This window comes from Protopterus annectens, chromosome 9.part0, assembly GCF_019279795.1.
Source record: "Protopterus annectens isolate FY-2018-M chromosome 9.part0, PAN1.0, whole genome shotgun sequence".
Taxonomy (NCBI): domain Eukaryota; kingdom Metazoa; phylum Chordata; order Ceratodontiformes; family Protopteridae; genus Protopterus; species Protopterus annectens.
In genome coordinates, this window is record NC_056743.1 from 134,213,199 (window position 1) to 134,233,498 (window position 20,300).

The window sequence follows — 20,300 nt, forward strand, 5'->3', positions numbered from 1 at the left end:
CCAGGAATTCAGTGAAAAGAATAGAGTAGTAACCAGTAACTGATAACACTATTTCATTGTTCACAGGCCTGGCTCTGTGACATGGAGGGGTAGACCCCTGACTGTGACGTAAGTGATCAAGGTTTGATTAGCAGCCCTGAATGAGGGAGGGGAGGAGAAGGAGTGAAGGGGCGTGGCCCACTCACCTCTCCCAGGGGTGAGATGAGATTGCATGCTCTCAGTGGTACAGTGGGCAGTGCTAGCTCCCTTGTGTTTTGTGAAGAAAGGCAGGACTGCTTAGAGGAAGTGAGGGGGACATCCTCTGCTGTCAGCCTGTTGTATACTGACCCCCTGGAACATTGCCAGGTGCACACTGATGGAGATGGAGTAAATAAAAATCCTTCAAGCCACCCCTCATTTGCTGTCTGAATGATGTCTCCTCCCAGTCGGCGGTCTCTTTAGTGATGTGGAATGAATGGTCTGCAGGTCTCAAGCTTCACTTGATAAGTCGAATCTTCTTGTGTGATTTTCTAAATCTAATTGCAGTAGTTTACTGTTTAGGGTATGCTGGAGTTGCACAATTCTTTTTTTTTTAAAGTGTTTGAGAATTTGGATATTTTTTTCCCCAAGTAATCTTCCACTTTTCCATGTAGATTTTTTAAAACCTAGTGGTAGTGAACATGTTCTGCTACAGTAATTACTTTGTTAGTAAGACTTCAACAATTTGACATTTTGTTTTATTTCCATAGATTGTGTTGATTTATGTTACTTAGCTTTAGAAGGAATCTAAATAAATATATCTACCTGTTGTGACCATTTCTTTCCTGCAGATGTGCGGATGTTAGTGACTAGTTTTTGTGCGCTTCCCTTTTTTCTCATGAAAATAGAAAAGGAAAAAGTCTCAGATTTTAAAATGTGGTGCCATTGCAGCTATAAAATGCCACCTAGGACACTCATGACTTGTAGTTGGCTTGCCTGAGTCTAAAGCATCTAATGCAAGACTGTAATATATAGTTTCATGGCCTTTGTTTCAAGGACTTTAAGAAGCTATGTAATAAATTAATCCTCTACAGGCTTTTTTCCTATGTGGAAGAGAGGACTGAGAAGGAGGAAGAGTTGTTTAAAAGAGATCAGATCCAGCAGCCATCCCTCTTCCCCTAAATTTCCCAGATCAACCATTGAAGGCTGCGTATTATTTCTTCAATCCATGTCTCTGACTTCTCCCTCTGGGACTTCCCAGATGGAGGTTTTAGTACCTCATGAGCTGTCTCTGAGGAAGAGACTGGACAGATTCCTCCTTGGAGACAGGAGTTATCCAGAAACTTTAAATACCTTTAAGTAATAATTTATTACAACTGGGTAATTGTGTGGGTGCTATTTATGCTCTAAGATGCTCCTGTGACCTCTTTTATATTGGAGAAACTAAGAGGTCTTTTAGACTGGGGTTGTATAGGCCCCAGGGCCGATAGCCTAGTACCTACCTATGAACAACTGGTTATGAAACTTGGTGCATGTATACGTGATTCTTTGATTTTTTGGAGAAAATGCAACCTGTGAGATGGAAAGCTGAGAATTATTGGCTTACCATGGATGTTAAAAGCCTGTATACAAATATAAGCCATTTTTTAGGTATAGAGGCAGTGAATTATTTTTTAGGGATAGTCCCTTAATGAATTATGTGGTTGAGTTGCTCCATTTTATTTTAACACATAATTTTTTCAAATTTAGTGGTGAAGTTTTTCAACAAATGAAAGGGACGGCTATGGGGCATCATTTGCACCATGTATGCAAATCTCTTCATGGGTTTAACATTAAACATTTATATCAGTTAGATTTTTACAAAAAGTATGTAATAAAATATTATAGATTTATTGATGACCTTATCTTTTTGTGTGAAGGTGGAGATATGTTAATTAATGAGTTTGTTAATGGTATGCAAAATAATGGTTTTGATATTAAATTTGATGGTGTTCAGTTTGGTAAGAACGTGACTTTTTTGGATGTAGAACTGGAAGGTAGAATAGAAGAAGATATACAAATTAGAGTTCATAGGAAATTTGTTGATACCAGTCATTTTTTTGGATGGGAAAAGCTGCCATCCATCTCATTTAATAAACTCATTGCCCTATAGTGCACTTCTGTGGATCTTCAGACATTGTAATAGAGAAAATCTTAATGTTGATGAAGGAATTGGGTAAAACTTGTGGTTATTTTCTACAGAAGGGTTATGATTTTTGTGTTACTGAAAAAGATTTAAATCGATTGTTTGGTATAAATCAAGATTAAAGTAGTAGTAATAATAAAGGGGGTGTGAATTTTTGCCTTAAAGAAGTAGTGAGGTTTAATAATGTTCAGACAATAGATCAGGTGTATTTTGTCACTACATATAATGTAATAATCGATAGGATATTTGATGTTATTAAATATTATTGGGCCTATTTATTAAAGGATAGAACTTTAAGGGATGTTTTACCTAAGAGACCTTCTCTTTCTTTGAAGAGGGGGTCGAAGCATAGAGGACATGATTGTTCACAGTTCCTTTATGGTTTTACATACTGAGTTATGGGTAGAACCCAGTTTTTGGGAACATTTCCTTGTGGGAAGTGTGCTATTTGTAGATGTATAGTCCCTTTTTTGATAAAATTAATTATGTAGCTTATATTCCAAGACAATTCTTTAATTGTAATTGTGTGGGTGTTATTTATGCTCTAAGATGCTCCTGTGACCTCTTTTATATTGGAGAAACTAAGAGGTCTTTTAGAGTTAGATTGCAGGCGCATTTTAGAGACATTAAACATAATAGAACTGAAAACCTGTAGCAGCTCATTATACACTATGTCATGGGGGATAGTAGCTGCTTAAGGGGTACTGATTTAGAGAAAGTAGGATGTAATACTGTTGAAATGAAAAATAAATTCCTTTATAAAAAGACAATATATATTTTAGAGCGTTAATTATGGGTGTTATAAAGTGGAGTTTTATGTAAGGTGTTTTTTTTTTTTTTATATCTCAGATTCCTCTTTGGAGACGGGAGTTATACAGATACTTTAAATACCGGCCATCTTCAGCTCTTTCCCTCAGGTCTTGTAAGTCTGTCAGGAGTTGCATAGCTCCTATTATCAGGAACAAGATGATGTATGCCTTAGTTAAGGCTCAAATTGAAATGATAGTCCTCTTAACCACCTCTGTTTTTAGGGTGGCCAGAAAATAACCCATTCTTTCAACTTTATATGCTTCCTCACCAGGTGCAGTTTCTGGGCTGAAGATTTTCATGTTGTTTTCTGTATTGACACCTGTGGAAGTTTCTCCGGCGGTGACCTCTTTGGATCTTGAGACTGTGACGCCTCTTCCCTTATTGCGAAAGGCTGATGTTCATCGTGTTACACTGCTGCATTCATTACACTTGGGTTATCCTGCTGTCAGGCGGTTCCCCAGTCGGCCTGAGTTCCAAAGTCTTGGTCCGGCGTCGGTTGCTGTCGCCTCCTCCCTGACGTCAGTGCGACAGGGGTATATAAGATGCAGCCGACTCCATTTTCTTCAGTCTTTCTTGCTGCACGGTGCCTGAAGCAAAAGCAGTTCGCAGGTGCTGGTCGGCCGACTCCTGAGATTTTCATTCCGAATCCAGAGCCGAAGTCTTCTACAAAGCTAAGTACCCCGTTGGGGAAATTTTTTCTTGCCTCAGACCAATGTCAGTAAAAGTTAATAACTGTATTTCTTGTGGGAAGCAAATACCTCATAAGGATTTCCATTCTTATTGTATCCCATGCCTAGGCCCAGACCACGAAGTCACTGGTTGTCGGTTTTGTGCTAGGTTTAACAAGCGCAGTATTAAATGTCGGTTTGATTTTGCCCAACATTATTTTGGCAGAAAATTCAATTATGCCATGCCGTCGGAACTTCCAACGACTGGAATACATAAAAATCGCAAAGATAAGGATAAGCATCTGAGGCCCAAAACTGACGATGAAGCCTCTTCTAGGCCAGTCGCCGGTTCTCCAGTTTTCAGCGAGGAGCCTTCGCAGCCCCTGATGACCGTTTCTGTAGAACCACAGGCTGCCTCTGACTCCCACGTGGAGATGGCTGGGCCTTTGGATGCACAAGTTATTCAGACTACCGAAACTACCCCTTCAAAGGGATCTGGAGTAGCTGAACAACCCGCAGCTTCAGAGGGTGTTTTCAGACCTACTCAGTTAAGCATTAAATCTTCTGCTAAGTCTAAACCTACTTTAAAGACAAAGAAACAAATACAGCATTCTCCAGGACAGGCCTCCATGCCTAAGAAACAAATGCTCAAAATGGCCGAAGACCTAATCACTCTGATCAGGGGTTCCCATCCCCCGCCTGATAAAAGGCCTAGACAGGATGCAGACTATGACTCATCCGACCAGGTATCCATCTCTTCAGATTCATCCTCAGACCTAGGATACTCCTTACCCCCTTATGAGGATTCTGATGCTGAGGAGTCAATTCCATCAGCCTCTCCGCCTGAGGACTACTCCTTTGGGGAAACCTTACATACCATGAGAGAGCATTTCCATTGGGAAGGCCAGGATTACTCAGAATCCAAGAAAAGGCTCAGAGACTTCCTTTTATTACCTCAACACAGACCCCTTGCTATTCTGCCAGTGTTAGATATTGTGGATGATGTGTATACTGAATCCAGCTTAAATCCTGATTCTTTACCTCCAGCCCCAGTTAAGCCTGACAGATACTACAGAGTCCCTGACTCTCACAAATTTCTTTATAAAAGCCCTGTTGCCGACCCTGAAACTATTTCTCAGGGACCCAAAGGGGTTAAGGCCTCATCAGCAAAGAATCCAGTCCCCTCTGACAGAGATTTCAGAGCATTAGACAGATGGGGGAAGAAAGTATGTACATCTGCAACTTTAGCAATGAGGGCCTTAAATTGCCAGTTTCACATGTTAAAATATCAGCATTTTTTGATGTCTCAGTTGAAACAAAAAAATGCTTCCTGATTCAGACCCTTCTAATTTAAAGGAAATGCAGGATTTATTGCATGCAGCTGAACAAGTGGGAAAACACACTTTGCAATGTGGTTTTGATTATTTAGAGGCCTCCTGTAGAGCAGCTGTTACAGGTTCTGTCATTAGAAGACATGTTTGGTTAAAAGAACATACGTTACGAGATCATGTTAAAGCAAAACTATTGGATGCACCTTTACAGCAGGATGTGTTGTTTGGAGTTAATAAATAATGAACGAACACCAACCAAATAAAAATCTGGATGCCGACACTGAAGAATCACTGCTCGTCCTGGTGATGAAATATGTTAGTTTATTGTAACTCCACACGATACAAAAGACAGGGTTTAGCGCTTTCAACTGTTGTACACAGTCTTCATCAGAACAACATACTGCTAGTATTCTACTGCTTAAATACTCTACTTTTTTGAACTTAATTGAATAATTGCTCTAGTTGCCGCCAAAAACTTTAAAGACATACTAGTCACAATAGTTGATCAAGGATATCTACAATTTACCCTTTACTATGTATAGGTAACACATACATTGACTACTAATACAAAATAACATAGGTTGTAAATTACCTACTCTAATACATCCTGCCGTTTATCATAGATCTCATAATATACATACTATTTAATAAAATAATCCCCTACTATATTTAATATACAAGTCCATCTAAAACTATCAAACTATTGCATATATATATATATATATATATTGAATACTAAAATACTATTGTTAAAATCATAAAATAAAAGTTGATATTAAAATATCATATACAGTTACTAAACATAAAAGCAAAATGTTTCACTACCACCTTATACATATCCACAACATGCATATCTTCAGAATTGTTTAGTTGCATGTGATCAAATATACTAATAACAGAGTCACATCATCTTGTCTAAAATCCATTATGTAAATGTGCATAACTACATCTACGCATCCCTTAATACGTAGTGATTGTTTATTGTACACAAAATACAAGATACCTGATGCAAGATACATAATGTCAGGTGCTGTAGATGTATCAAACCTATACCTTTTCAAACTCACTTATAATAAGGCACAAAATGGTTTTATACTGACAAAATCATTAAGACCAGGTTTGCAGGTGGAATCTGTCAGGATCTGCCATCTACTTTCTCTTGCTGCCAACTCCATTTTCCAATTCCCTCCAAGTGGTGTAATGAAAACCTGATCAATGATAGCAAATGTAAAACCATGTTCTGTCCCTTGCTCCATAATGTGCCTATATAATGCATTCTTACTATCACTTTTCTGTATCCGTATAGGTGTTCATATACACGCTTCTTCAATTGTCTTTCCGCTTTTACTGATATAGTGGGCATTGCACTGTGTGCAATTGGCTATATACACTACCCCTTTGAACAGCAATTCCGGTTTTACATCTAATAAACGCTTTGATTGATATCATCTAACCTGATGGTGTTGGCTGTGTTAATATATTTGCATTGTTTGCACCTTCCACATTTTTGGTTCCCTTATGTGTATCTACTTCATCCTTTCTATGGCTAGCCCTCTCCAACAGTCGCTTAATATTGGGCCGCTTTATATACACATTTGGGTAATTTATCCCATCTTTTTCTTTGTCCATGGAGACTAATATTGCCCAATGTTTCTCTAAAATTTCTTTGACCAAATGTGTGTAAGGTGTATATGTAACGCACACTCTTCCCTGGAGTTCTTGGTCCTTCTGTTTTGTCATTCATTCTATAACATCCTAATAATGGTGGATATCTTTGTCCCCATTGACCTTCTGCATATTTGATAACTTCATTAACCATTTTCTTTGGATAGGCACGATCTAAAAATAATTCTCTAATATAGTTAAGTTCTGCCACCATTATGGTCCTTGTGGAGGACATCCTGGCTGCAATACATTGTCCTTTCACTATATTTCTGAACACATGTGGAGGGTGGCTACTACTGAAATGTATGTAGTCATTCGAGAATGTGGGCTTACGGTATAACTTGGAAATAAAACCCACATCATCATGACTAATTAATACATCCAAAATGCTATTTCAGTGTTACTGTAACTATGTGTGAATTTTAAAAGCTAGTAGTATTGTTTATGTATATCATAAATTCCTCAATTTTTCCACTGGACCATTCCACAAGATAAAAATATCATCCAGGTACCTTGCATAGTAAGAGATGTTAGAAAAAATGTGCTGTTAAATACATGTTCTAACTCCCATTCGAGCATGACCAATTGTAAAATGGGAGCACGCTGCTCCCATGGCCACACCCTTAATCTGTTTAAAAATTCACCCTGAATGCTATATAGTTATGGTCCAGTACAAGCCCCATCATATCACAAATTAAAGAAATCTTATTCCACGTGAGACCTGAGTGTTTCCTGCTGTTAGCAAAAAATTCCAGGCCCTCATCTTTAGGTATGCTGGAAAATAAATCCTGGACGTCTATTGTAAGATAAATTGTATCTGAATGCCATTTGTCTCTGGTTAAATCACCCAAAATCTCCAGGAGTCTTTCATGATATGAGGGATGGATTTATAAACATTTTTGAGCCATCCGTCTATGAGTTTCCCTATGTTAAAGGTTTTAGAACGAGCCTGAAACTATGGGGCTTAAATGGGGATTCTTCAAACACTTATGTATTTTTGGTATACCCACCATCTTGGCCAGAACTGGATAATCGACCTTAAGAAATGAATAGGTATCATTACATATCCTGTTATCAATCAAATATTCTTCTATAACCAAATCTATTCTTTTATACCCAATGTTGATTTGGTTAATAGAGATGTTCTCATAATTTCCTGATTCGTAAAAAATACTGTGTAAAGCCTCATTATATTCTCTAGTGTAGTATATTACTGCTCCACCGCCCTTGTCGGGCTTCGTGATTCTAATGTCATTCATACCCATCAGTGCAGATAATGTTTCTCTCTCCAATGCTAGGAGATTATCTGTAAGGTTATTTTTTGTTCTCTTTACATTTTTATACATCCAGTATATATCATTGCATACCAGTTTCTCATAATTCAACACTTGCTGGTTATTATCAGGAATGAAGGTACTTTTCTTCCTAAGGTCAGTTCCTGCTATACCTATCGGTCCCTTCTCATTATTTCTGTTATTGTCAAAATGTGCTGCCAAATTTAGTCTTCTGCAAAACATTTTGATCTCCTTGATATTGTCCACTAATTGCAGCCCGGTAGCTGGTATATACTTCATACCCTTACTCAAAAGTGACCCCATTTCATGGTTAACCTTCACCTCTGTCTAGTTATACACTTTAAATCCTTCAAAAACAATGATCTTAGGATATATGTTGACTACATTGTTTTCCGTAGGGGCTATCTCTATATTGGTATGACTGCTAATTGCTGTCTTAATACAATTGTGTGTTTGTCCCTCTACTTCTTTGTCTTTCATGTGTAACTGGTCAACCTTATCACTGTTTCCACATTCAATCCTACCAGTCGGTATGATAAACTTTCCATTTTCATAAGTATCATTTATCGCTGCCTGTTGATGTTCCGTGCTGGAAAAATCTTCCCCTGAAAATTTTCTTCCCTTATATTCGTTCTAGTGGATTTTCTCCTGGGATGAAAATTACTAACATCATTGTTGGGGTCCCTATATGCTGGCCAAACATATGCCCTGTTACTGTTATATAATTCCAAGTCACGTGTAATCTTTCTATTCTTTCTCTCCATAATAGTCTGAATTTTGTTATCAGCTATTACATACTGTTTCATGTATAATTCCTTCCATATGTCATATTCTTTGTGACTAGTAATCATATTATTAATACTCTCTAATTCATTAGCCAACAATAAGTTTTTCATCCAAATGCTTAATAACTGTTTTAATATATGCAAACCCAAAACTATCGAATAATTCATTAAAATCCTTCATGATGTCACTTCCATATTTAATACCTAGTGGCAGTTTGAAAAATCTCATGCCCTTAGGTACTATCTTTAGTTTGAGACACTTGGATAAATAACTGCAGTCTAATTTAGTGTTTTTATATGATACCAATTTCTTACCAAAATCAAATATCAATTCCTTTACTGAAGAATGCATCATATTTATCTTATTACATTTGTTGTTTACAAATCCTGTATCCGCATCACAAAAAACAAAACTATCCTCTAGAAACTGCACCATCATCTCATCTTCCGTGCAGCCCCTAATATCACATTTATTATTATTAATATTACAGTCTGAAACATGTCCATTGTGTTGCATAAAACTTTTGGTCTACGTGGGCTGGAAAAATCATGTATAAAAGTCTGTGTAACAGTACCTTTTGGGGCCACAATGGCCTTAGACTTTCCTTTGCCATAGGTTTTCACTGTAGTGTATTCCTTGGACGGGCACCATTACCCATTGTCTCTTGCCGAGCCCTGCTGAAACTAAAGTCAAATGTAAAGTCCTGGTCTAAGATGTTACCAGGGTATTCACTGCATATTTCTGCATCTCCATGACTGATGATATCAATTCCATCAACCCATTTCCTTTACGCTTGTCCGTAAATCAATAACAGAATCTGCATTACCATATGTCCTAGAATCAACATCCATATCTCTAAGTCCCTTTGGAAAACCGCGATCTGGTGTTTGTAGTGTTACTTTCTAGATGTCCTGGAGATGTTGTCGAGTCATCAGGACGACATTCATTGCGATTATCCAACATCATCGCTTCCTTTGGCGTATGCATTCTCGTCTTCCGTAATAGGTCCTGACCCCTTTGAAAACTTTCCTTTTGTAGCATTTGCGGTTACCAACCCGTAACCAAATCCAGCAATCTGTGCACCTCCTTGTAGGGACGTAAGATCAGCTCTTAAAAGAGCTATTTCATCTTTAGACAATAAAGCAGCTGGGGATTCCTCTTGGTCAGCCATCCTTGAATCAACTCAATAAATAATGAACGAACACCAACCAAATAAAAATCTGCCGACACTGAAGAATCACTGCTCGTCCTGGTGATGAAATATGTTAGTTTATTGTAACTCCACACGATACAAAAGACAGGGTTTAGCTTTCAACTGTTGTACACAGTCTTCATCAGAACAACATACTGCTAGTATTCTACTGCTTAAATACTCTACTTTTTTTAACTTAATTGAATAACTGCTCTAGTTGCCGCCAAAAACTTTAAAGACATACTAGTCACAATAGTTGATCAAGGATATCTACAATTTACCCTTTACTATGTATAGGTAACACATACATTGACTACTAATACAAAATAACATAGGTTGTAAATTACCTACTCTAATACATCCTGCCGTTTATCATAGATCTCATAATATACATACTATTTAATAAAATAATCCCCCTACTATATTTAATATACAAGTCCATCTAAAACTATCAAACTATTGCATGTATATATATATATTGAATACTAAAATACTATTGTAAAAATCATAAAATAAAAGTTGATATTAAAATATCATATACAGTTACTAAACATAAAAGCAAAATGTTTCACTACCACAGTGATAAGGTTGACCAGTTACACCGCACGAAAGACAAAGAAGTAGAGGGACAAACACACAATTGTATTAAGACAGCAATTAGCAGTCATACCAATATAGAGATAGCCCCTACGGAAAACAATGTAGTCAACATATATCCTAAGATCATTGTTTTTGAAGGATTTAAGGTGTATAACTATACAGAGGTGAAGGTTAACCATGAAATGGGGTCACTTTTGAGTAAGGGTATGAAGTATATACCAGCTACCGGGCTGCAATTAGTGGACAATATCAAGGAGATCAAAATGTTTTGCAGAAGACTAAATTTGGCAGCACATTTTGACAATAACAGAAATAATGAGAAGGGACCGACAGGTATAGCAGGAACTGACCTTAGGAAGAAAAGTACCTTCATTCCTGATAATAACCAGCAAGTGTTGAATTATGAGAAACTGGTATGCAATGATATATACTGGATGTATAAAATGTAAAGAGAACAAAAAATAACCTTACAGATAATCTCCCAGCATTGGAGAGAGAAGCATTATCTGCACTGATGGGTATGAATGACATTAGAATCATGAAGCCCGACAAGGGCGGTGGAGCAGTAATATACTACACTAGAGAATATAATGAGGCTTTACACAGTATTTTTTACAAATCAGGAAATTATGAGAACATCTCTATTAACCAAATCAACATTGGGTATAAAAGAATAGATTTGGTTATAGAAGAATATTTGATTGATAACAGGATATGTAATGATACCTATTCATTTCTTAAGGTCGATTATCCAGTTCTGGCCAAGATGGTGGGTATACCAAAAATACATAAGTGTTTGAAGAATCCCTCATTTCGCCCCATAGTTTCAGGCTCTCGTTCTAAAACCTTTAACATAGGGAAACTCATAGACGGATGGCTCAAAAATGTTTATAAATCCATCCCCCATATCATGAAAGACTCCTGGAGATTTTGGGTGATTTAACCAGAGACAAATGGCATTCAGATACAATTTATCTTACCATAGATGTCCAGGATTTATTTTCCAGCATACCTAAAGATGAGGGCCTGGAATTTTTTGCTAACAGCTTAAGGAAACACTCAGGTCTCACGTGGAATAAGATTTCTTTAATTTGTGATATGATGGGGCTTGTACTGGACCATAACTATATAGCATTCCAGGGTGAATTTTTTAAACAGATTAAGGGTGTGGCCATGGGAGCAGCGTGTGCTCCCATTTTGCAAATTTGGTCATGCTCGAATGGGAGTTAGAACATGTATTTAACAGCACATTTTTTCTAACATCTCTTACTATGCAAGGTACCTGGATGATATTTTTATCTTGTGGAATGGTCCAGTGGAAAAATTGAGGAATTTATGATATACATAAACAATACTACTAGCTTTTAAAATTCACACATAGTTACAGTAACACTGAAATAGCATTTTTGGATGTATTAATTAGTCATGATGATGTGGGTTTTATTTCCAAGTTATACCATAAGCCCACATTCTCGAATGACTACATACATTTCAGTAGTAGCCACCCTCCACATGTGTTCAGAAATATAGTGAAAGGACAATGTAATCGGGCAGCCAGGATGTCCTCCACAAGGACCATAATGGTGGCAGAACTTAACTATATTAGAGAATTATTTTTAGATCGTGCCTATCCAAAGAAAATGGTTAATGAAGTTATCAAATATGTAGAAGGTCAGTGGGGACAAAGATATCCACCATTATTAGGATGTTATAGAATGAATGACAAAACAGAAGGACCAAACGAACTCCAGGGAAGAGTGTGCGACTACATATACACCTTACACACATTTGGCCAAAGAAATTTTAGAGAAACATTGGGCAATATTAGTCTCCATGGACAAAGAAAAAAGATGGGATAAATTACCCAAATGTGTATATAAACGGCCAATATTAAACGACTGTTGGAGAGGGCTAGCCATAGAAAGGATGAAGTAGATACACATAAGGGAACCAAAAATGTGGAAGGTGCAAACAATGCAAATATATTAACACAGCCAACACCATCAGGTTAGATGATATCAATCAACGCTTATTAGATGTAAAACCGGAATTGCTGTTCAAAAGGGTAGTGTATATAGCCAATTGCACACAGTGCAATGCCCACTATATCGGTAAAACGGAAAGACAATTGAAGAAGCGTGTATATGAACACCTATACCGGATACAGAAAAGTGATAGTAAGAATGCATTATATAGGCACATTATGGAGCAAGGGACAGAACATGGTTTTACATTTGCTATCATTGATCAGGTTTTCATTACACCACTTGGAGGGAATTGGAAAATGGAGTTGGCAGCAAGAGAAAGTAGATGGCAGATCCTGACAGATTCCACCCGCAAACCTGGTCTTAATGATTTTGTCAGTATAAAACCATTTTTAGCCTTATTATAAGTGAGTTTGAAAAGGTGTAGGTTTGATACATCTACAGCACCTGACATTATGTATCTTGCATCAGGTATCTTGTATTTTGTGTACAATAAACAATCACTACGTATTAAGGGATGCGATGTAGTTATGCACATTTACATAATGGATTTTAGACAAGATGATGTGACTCTGTTATTAGTATATTTGATCACATGCAACTAAACAATTCTGAAGATATGCATGTTGTGGATATGTATAAGGTGGTAGTGAAACATTTTGCTTTTATGTTTAGTAACTGTATATGATATTTTAATATCAACTTTTATTTTATGATTTTTACAATAGTATTTTAGTATTCAATATATATATATACATGCAATAGTTTGATAGTTTTAGATGGACTTGTATATTAAATATAGTAGGGGGATTATTTTATTAAATAGTATGTATATTATGAGATCTATGATCAACGGCAGGATGTATTAGAGTAGGTAATTTACAACCTATGTTATTTTGTATTAGTAGTCAATGTATGTTACCTATACATAGTAAAGGGTAAATTGTAGATATCCTTGATCAACTATTGTGACTAGTATGTCTTTAAAGTTTTTGGCGGCAACTAGAGCAATTATTCAATTAAGTTCAAAAAAGTAGAGTATTTAAGCAGTAGAATACTAGCAGTATGTTGTTCTGATGAAGACTGTGTACAACAGTTGAAAGCGCTAAACCCTGTCTTTTGTATCGTGTGGAGTTACAATAAACTAACATATTTCATCACCAGGACGAGCAGTGATTCTTCAGTGTCGGCGTCCAGATTTTTATTTGTTTGGAGTTAAGGCAGAAGAGGTATTAAAGAAAATGGAGGATAAGGCAAAATCTATGCAAACGGTGAAGGATTTCTTACAGGTTCAGCCTCCTCGATTTAGCAGAAATTGGCCAACAAAGAATTGGTCCTTTCCAGTTTCAGACAGACCTCAAAGGGGCAGATACAGGCGTCCAAGAGGTAGAGGTCAACCACAAGGTTCTTACAGGCCTCGACAATGGGGTGCATCAGGCCAGAAAGAAGGGGAAGACAGGCCACAACCTTACAAAAAACAGCCTCAACATTGTATCTCAAGGTTACAGGTTCCACTTTCACACTCTGCCAAGGTTAAAAGGAATGCCAAACCTGCCACCAAATCAATGGGCAGAGGCTCAAAAACAAATTATTGCACTCATGGACATGAGAGCTATTCAAAAGGTACCACCACAGGAGCAAGGACGGGTTTTACTCAAGACTCTTTCTGGTTCCCAGAAAGGACAAAGCCTGGAGGCTCATTCTGGATCTTTCTTCCCTAAACACGTACCTGAATGTTCCGAAATTCAAAATGTTGACACTACAGCAGCTTCTTCCCATGGTAGGCAAGAAAGCTTGGCTCGTGACATTGGACCTCAAGGAGGCATACCTGCATGTCCCTATCAGACAAAACTGCAGAAGATACCTCAGATTCATGGCTGGTTCAATGCACTATCAATTCTCTGCACTGCCCTTTGGCTTATCTACTGCGCCCAGGGTCTTCACAAAGTGCCTGGCACCAGTAATTGCATTTTGCAGACAGAAAGAAATTCAGATTTATCCATACCTGGACGATTGCCTGATTCAAGCAGAGAGCAACGGCATTCTTCTAAAGCATCTGGCATTTGTAAAACAGTTATTAAGTTGCCTAGGGTACACAGTAAACGAAAATAAATCAAAACTAGTGCCCTCACAAGAGATAATATTCCTGGGTGCCAGCTTGAATACAGCGGCCCAAATGGCTTATCTCATACCAGACAAGCAAGGACATCTGACCCAATATTTTCAATTAATGGCAACAAGAACCCAACTCCCTGCAAGAAAAATTTTGCAGGCCTTGGGTTACATGGCATCTTGCATACTACTAATTCCATATGCCAGACTGCATATGAGGAAACTACAGTGGTACCTAAAGAGTGTCTGGTCTCAACACTGTCGAAGTTTGGAAACAGTTATACCACTAATTCCTTGCCTGCAACAGGGGTTTCGATGGTGGGCTCAAGCTTGTCACCTCAACAAGGGACAGCCTTTTACTAAACCCACAGCCAGGCAAGCACTGACAACAGATGCATCGGATTACGCCTGGGGAGCACACATGGCAGGAAAATGTATTCAGGGCAAGTGGCCCACAGAACAAAGGCATCTTCACATCAATCAAAAAGAGATGCTAGCTGTACAAAATGCCCTAATAGCTTTCAAGGACCTGCTACATCCAGGACAACTACTACTAAAGACAGACAACACCACAGTTATGTGGTACATAAACAAGCAAGGAGGCACTCACTCTTATCCCCTCTGCAGACAAGCCATGACCTTGTGGAACACAGCTCTAAACTTTCAAGTTCATCTGCAAGCACAATTCCTGCCAGGAGAGAAAAACACACTGGCAGACGACTTAAGCAGAAACACCATGGATCCCCACGAATGGGAATTGGATCCACAAATATTCAGAATGATAACACAGAAATGGTGGAGCCCGGACATAGATCTTTTTGCATCCCCAATGAACTGCCAGCAACAGAAATTCTGCACAAGGACTTACCATCCACAAGCATGGAAAGTGGATGCCCTCTCATTCAGCTGGAAAAACCTACAAGTATATGCTTTCCCACCACTACCTCTCCTTCCAAAGGTACTCATCAAAGCTAGGCAGGAAGAGCCAAAGATGATCCTGATTGCACCAGACTGGCCACGCCAGCACTGGTACCCAATCTTGAAGAACTTAGCACAAGGACCACCCTGGATTCTGCCTCAAATCCCACATCTGCTGACTCAGCACAACAATCAGATACTTCACAGCCAGCTAAAGACTTTAAACCTGGCTGCATGGAAGATTTCCTAGTCAAGCAAGCAATGCCTCTCTCCAAAGCTGTTTGGATGTCATTCTGGATGCCATAAGGCCTAGTACCAGGAAAGCCTATTCGGATAAATGGAAGAGATTCTGTGCCTGGAACCAGGCTCACAGCCAGCCCTCTTGTCCCAAATATTCCTCAGATATTACAATACTTAACTGAGATGCTGGACAAAGGCCTCTCCTTTTCATCCATCAAGATCCACACCTCTGCCATCTCTGCTCATTACAACACGGATCCACCAATTTTCTCTAATCCTTTGCTAAAACAGTACCTCAGAGGGGTTAAAAACATAAGACCGCCCCGTAGAGCACCTACTCCAACTTGGGACCTCAACTTCGTGTTGGAAAAATTAACTTTACCTCCTTTTGAGCCAGCTAACACAGCAGATTTAAAATATATCTCTTGGAAAACTGCTCTACTCCTGACAATAACATCAGCACGAAGAGTTTCAGAATTACAGGCACTAATGGCAGTGGAACCTTTCATCGTTTTCCACCAAGACAGGGTGTCTTTAAGAACTAACCCTAAGTTTATGCCAAAGGTGGTATCAAGTGTGGCTCTAAACCAAACTATTCACTTGCCAACTTTTTATCCAAATCCACGGAATAAAGGAGAGAGACTACAGCATTCTTTGGACATACAAAGGTAGTTACGCTTCTACTTGGACAAAACCAAAGCTTTCAGAAAATCTGAGCAATTATTGGTATCATATGCTGCAGGAGCACAGGGAAAAGCCATTTCAAAATGGATAGGACACTGTATACGTTTCTGCTATAGACACCATGGAAACCTGTACCTAACAGCATTAGATCTCACTCCACCAGGGCAACAGCCATTTCAACTGCCTACCTCAGAGAAGTACCTACCAAGGACATTTTGGAAGCAGCAACTTGGAGTTCTGTACATACCTTCACCAAGCACTACCATCTGCCTCTGTACTCTAAATCCAGAGCTGGCTTCACCACTGCAGTGCTGCAGGGCCTTATAGCCACCCCTAATGCCTTATAGTACCAGCCACCCTACCTCAGCTTTGGGATTCTACCCAAGTGTAATGACTGCAGCAGTGTAACACGATGAACATAGTACAGTTTTGTACCTACCATAAATGTAGATGTTCGAGTGTATACACTGCTGCAGTCCAGGTTACCCTCCCTCCTTCCCCTCTTACTTGCTGGTATGTACCTATGTCTTCTATCCTTTACTACCTATGGGGTGTATTTGCTGGTATCTGAAAGTTGTTGATTGCTTTTCTTATGTATGTTTTATTAGCAATTGGAATAGCCTACCTTTTTGGGGACACCTGACATCTGGGGAAAGAAAATGGAGTCAGCTGCATCTTATATACCCCTGTCGCACTGACATCAGGGAGGAGGTGACAGCAATCGACGACGGACCAAGACTTTGGAACTCAGGCCGACTGGGGAACCGCCTGACGGCAGGATAACCCAAGTGTAATGACTGTAGCAGTGTATATTGTATATACTCGAACATCTACATTTATGGTAGGTACAAAACTGTACTTTTGGCAGCATGAGCTTGGTGTCTTGGCTATGGTACAGGGGTTAGCCCCCTATTCCTATGGGGCCATTCTTCTTGCCAGAATCTTGGACAGTTGACTAATTGCCAAAACCAATCTTGGTGCCAGTTGTGACGATGCGTTTGAATATCACTGGTGTCAGTGTGTGCTCATGTCTTGTGAATCAGCACTGTAGACAGTACTGACAGTGTCAAAACTGACTGGAACAATTTTGGCATTTTTGTTTTTTGGCCCATCTATACCCCCTTTCCTGGATGAGGAGATTCTGAAGGAGGTTTTCAAATATCCCAAAATGCATATACGAAATGCAGGTCACACTATATAGGATTAATTATCAACTAATAGTTTGTTACTTAACACCATCTTTGTCCCCTGATAAGTACACAAGTCTGTCAGTATTCTGAATGATCTCCCTATTAGGAAAAACATTACTATTTTGGTTGACTTTAAGAATCATTCTATGAAATGGAACACCTACAGCTCCAGGGTAGGATGTGCCCCAAAATTCTTAGACGTAATAAAAATTCCCTTGAGCATTTGGTAAATAAACTTACCACAGGATGTATTATTTTTGATCTAATTTTTATAAATATGGGTGCCTCTTACACTATTCCTCTTGCCCCTCATGTTCCAGTGACCTCTGAGCATAAACTTTGTGAAATTCTTTAAAATACCAAAAGCTTCACTGAATTTAAGGACTACACATATGTTAGCCTCACCTTACTATATGAAGAAATATGAAAATTATGATGAAATATCAAAATTCACTTATGATTGTATCTCCCTTGACCTTAAACAAAACTCTCCCAGGAGTGGTGCAGTCCAAAGCATACACTACGGACATTTAAAAATAACAAATCTTTATTAAAAGGTTAAGCGTTTTTGTCCCTATTAAATTAGGGACGTCTTCAGAACAAAGAACTTTTAGCAACTGTTGCTTTTTAAACACAGTTGACTGGTTACATGACCATAAGACATTTACATTTCCCACTAATGACATCTGTTCACTTTACATATTATAACCATTAAAAATATATACAATAAAACGACATACAAAACTGTATTAAAAATTGTCTTTTACAAAACTACATATAAATGTTGAAATCTATCTAAATTCCTATAAAATGTCAAAAAGCTGTGTTATGCTGTTCAGCATCAATATTTGAATACTGCTCTTTACAGAGTATTGTTTGTTTGTCCTGTATGTATGTATGTATTTATTCATTGACATTTGTTGACCGGGAAAGTCCACTGGGTTAGACACCCATTTTCAGCGGAGGCCCGCGGAGAAAAGCTCCACAGTTAAACAGGTACTATATTGTACAAATTATACATGAACAGATAAAAGCAAATATCAAGTTAGAGATGCATATAAAATACTTAAACTTTCAATCACAGAATCATAATAGAAATTAGGATAGAGAAACATGTTGCAGTACCTGAGAGAATCAAAGAACTTTTTACATTAAGAGGGTTCGTGTTCTGCACTCTTGTGGGAGGAGAGGCTGGACTCTGTCCTTCTGAGCTGGGAATTTCTGGTTAAAGCTTATAGTGCCTGCATATTTGAACTGCTTCTTACTGAAATTGGTACACCTCGTTTGCTGTAGCATTGACTAGATCCAGACCTGCTGAATCTAGCTTTGTTTGTATAACTTGAGCACTAATCCAGGCATTCTTTAAAGTATTCAGTTGTATTTATTACTGCTGGTAGTAACTTGATTAAAGTGTATCTATCATTTCTAAGTCTTTTGGATTAAGCACTTGGGCTTCAGACCAGTTGTTTTACATTAGGAAGGTTTGTGGCCTGCACTGTGGTGGCAGGACAGGTAGCTTACATCCTTCTAAGTTAGGAACTGCTGACTGAGAGCTCAGTGTCTGTTATTCTAAAAGTGTATTAGTTCTGGTTTAAGCACTTGGGCTTCAGGCCAGTTATTTTACGTTAAGAAGGATTGCGGTCTGCACTCTTGTGGGAGGAGAGGCTGGACTCTGCCCTTCTGAGCAGGGAATTTCTGGTTAAAGGCTTATAGTGCCTGCATATTCTAACTGTTTCTTACTGAAATTGGTACACCTTGTTTGCTGTAGCATAGACTAGATCCAGGCCTGCTGAATCTAGCTTTATTTGTATGCTTGTTGTTTGTTTATTTCCCTGAAACGCTAATTCCACCTAAAACGCGGCCTTTTAGCACTTCTGTGGATCCCTAGTGATATCTGCATTGCTTACTGTACTTATTTCCTTGTTTCACTTGTAAGAAAGTTACTGTTTGTCGTTTTTGCATTTAAGTTACCTGTAAAACATTGCATTTAAGTTACCTGGCACTTGCTCACTAAAGCAATTATATAAGTCAGCTCTAAAAAAATTAAAAGCACTACACCCTCACAAACTCCCCTTGAGTACCTTGTTCCCCATTGGCCCTTTTTTTCAATTATAAAGGAATTCCCAATACTATTCTAGCATGTCCAAAGGTCAGTTGTCAATCTCCTCTCCGGTCCAGCAGGTGAATCTGGGAATCTTGAGGCAATGTTACAACTGCCTCATGTACACAGACAACCCTCTCCTCCTCCCAACAAATTCCAACACATGTGAGAGATGCAACCATATAGCCAAACTGGAGGCTAAGCTCTCTCAACTCAGTACTGGCGTAACCAGTCAGGAGGAGAAGGAAACCACACTCACTACAATTCCAGTCTCACATAGACCTACCACGACAACAAACCAAACACATAAACACACATAAACACACAAAAACATACTCGGAGGCTCTAAATAAAAATCTGCTTAAGCAGCAGAGACCTCCAAAGCAGACACCCAAGCAACCGCTACCCCAAAACAAAACACGTGCAACACATAACTCACAAAGCCAGTGTGCCGAACAGTCACAGCCCTTAAGGCTAAACAACACACCTGATACACTTGTAATAGGTGACTCTATCGTCATGCACACTGACGTCCCGCTCACCAGGCTGAACAAGGAGAAGGTCACAGTGAGCTGCCTGT

General features: G+C 38.6%; 1 protein-coding gene across 3 annotated transcripts in view; it reads left to right on the plus strand.

Annotated features, from left to right (window-relative positions):
• The window catches only part of TRIM44 (tripartite motif containing 44), a 1,245,326-nt gene that overhangs the window by 696,319 nt on the left and 528,707 nt on the right, over window positions 1-20,300 (plus strand). The gene's annotated exons all lie outside the window — the stretch shown is intronic.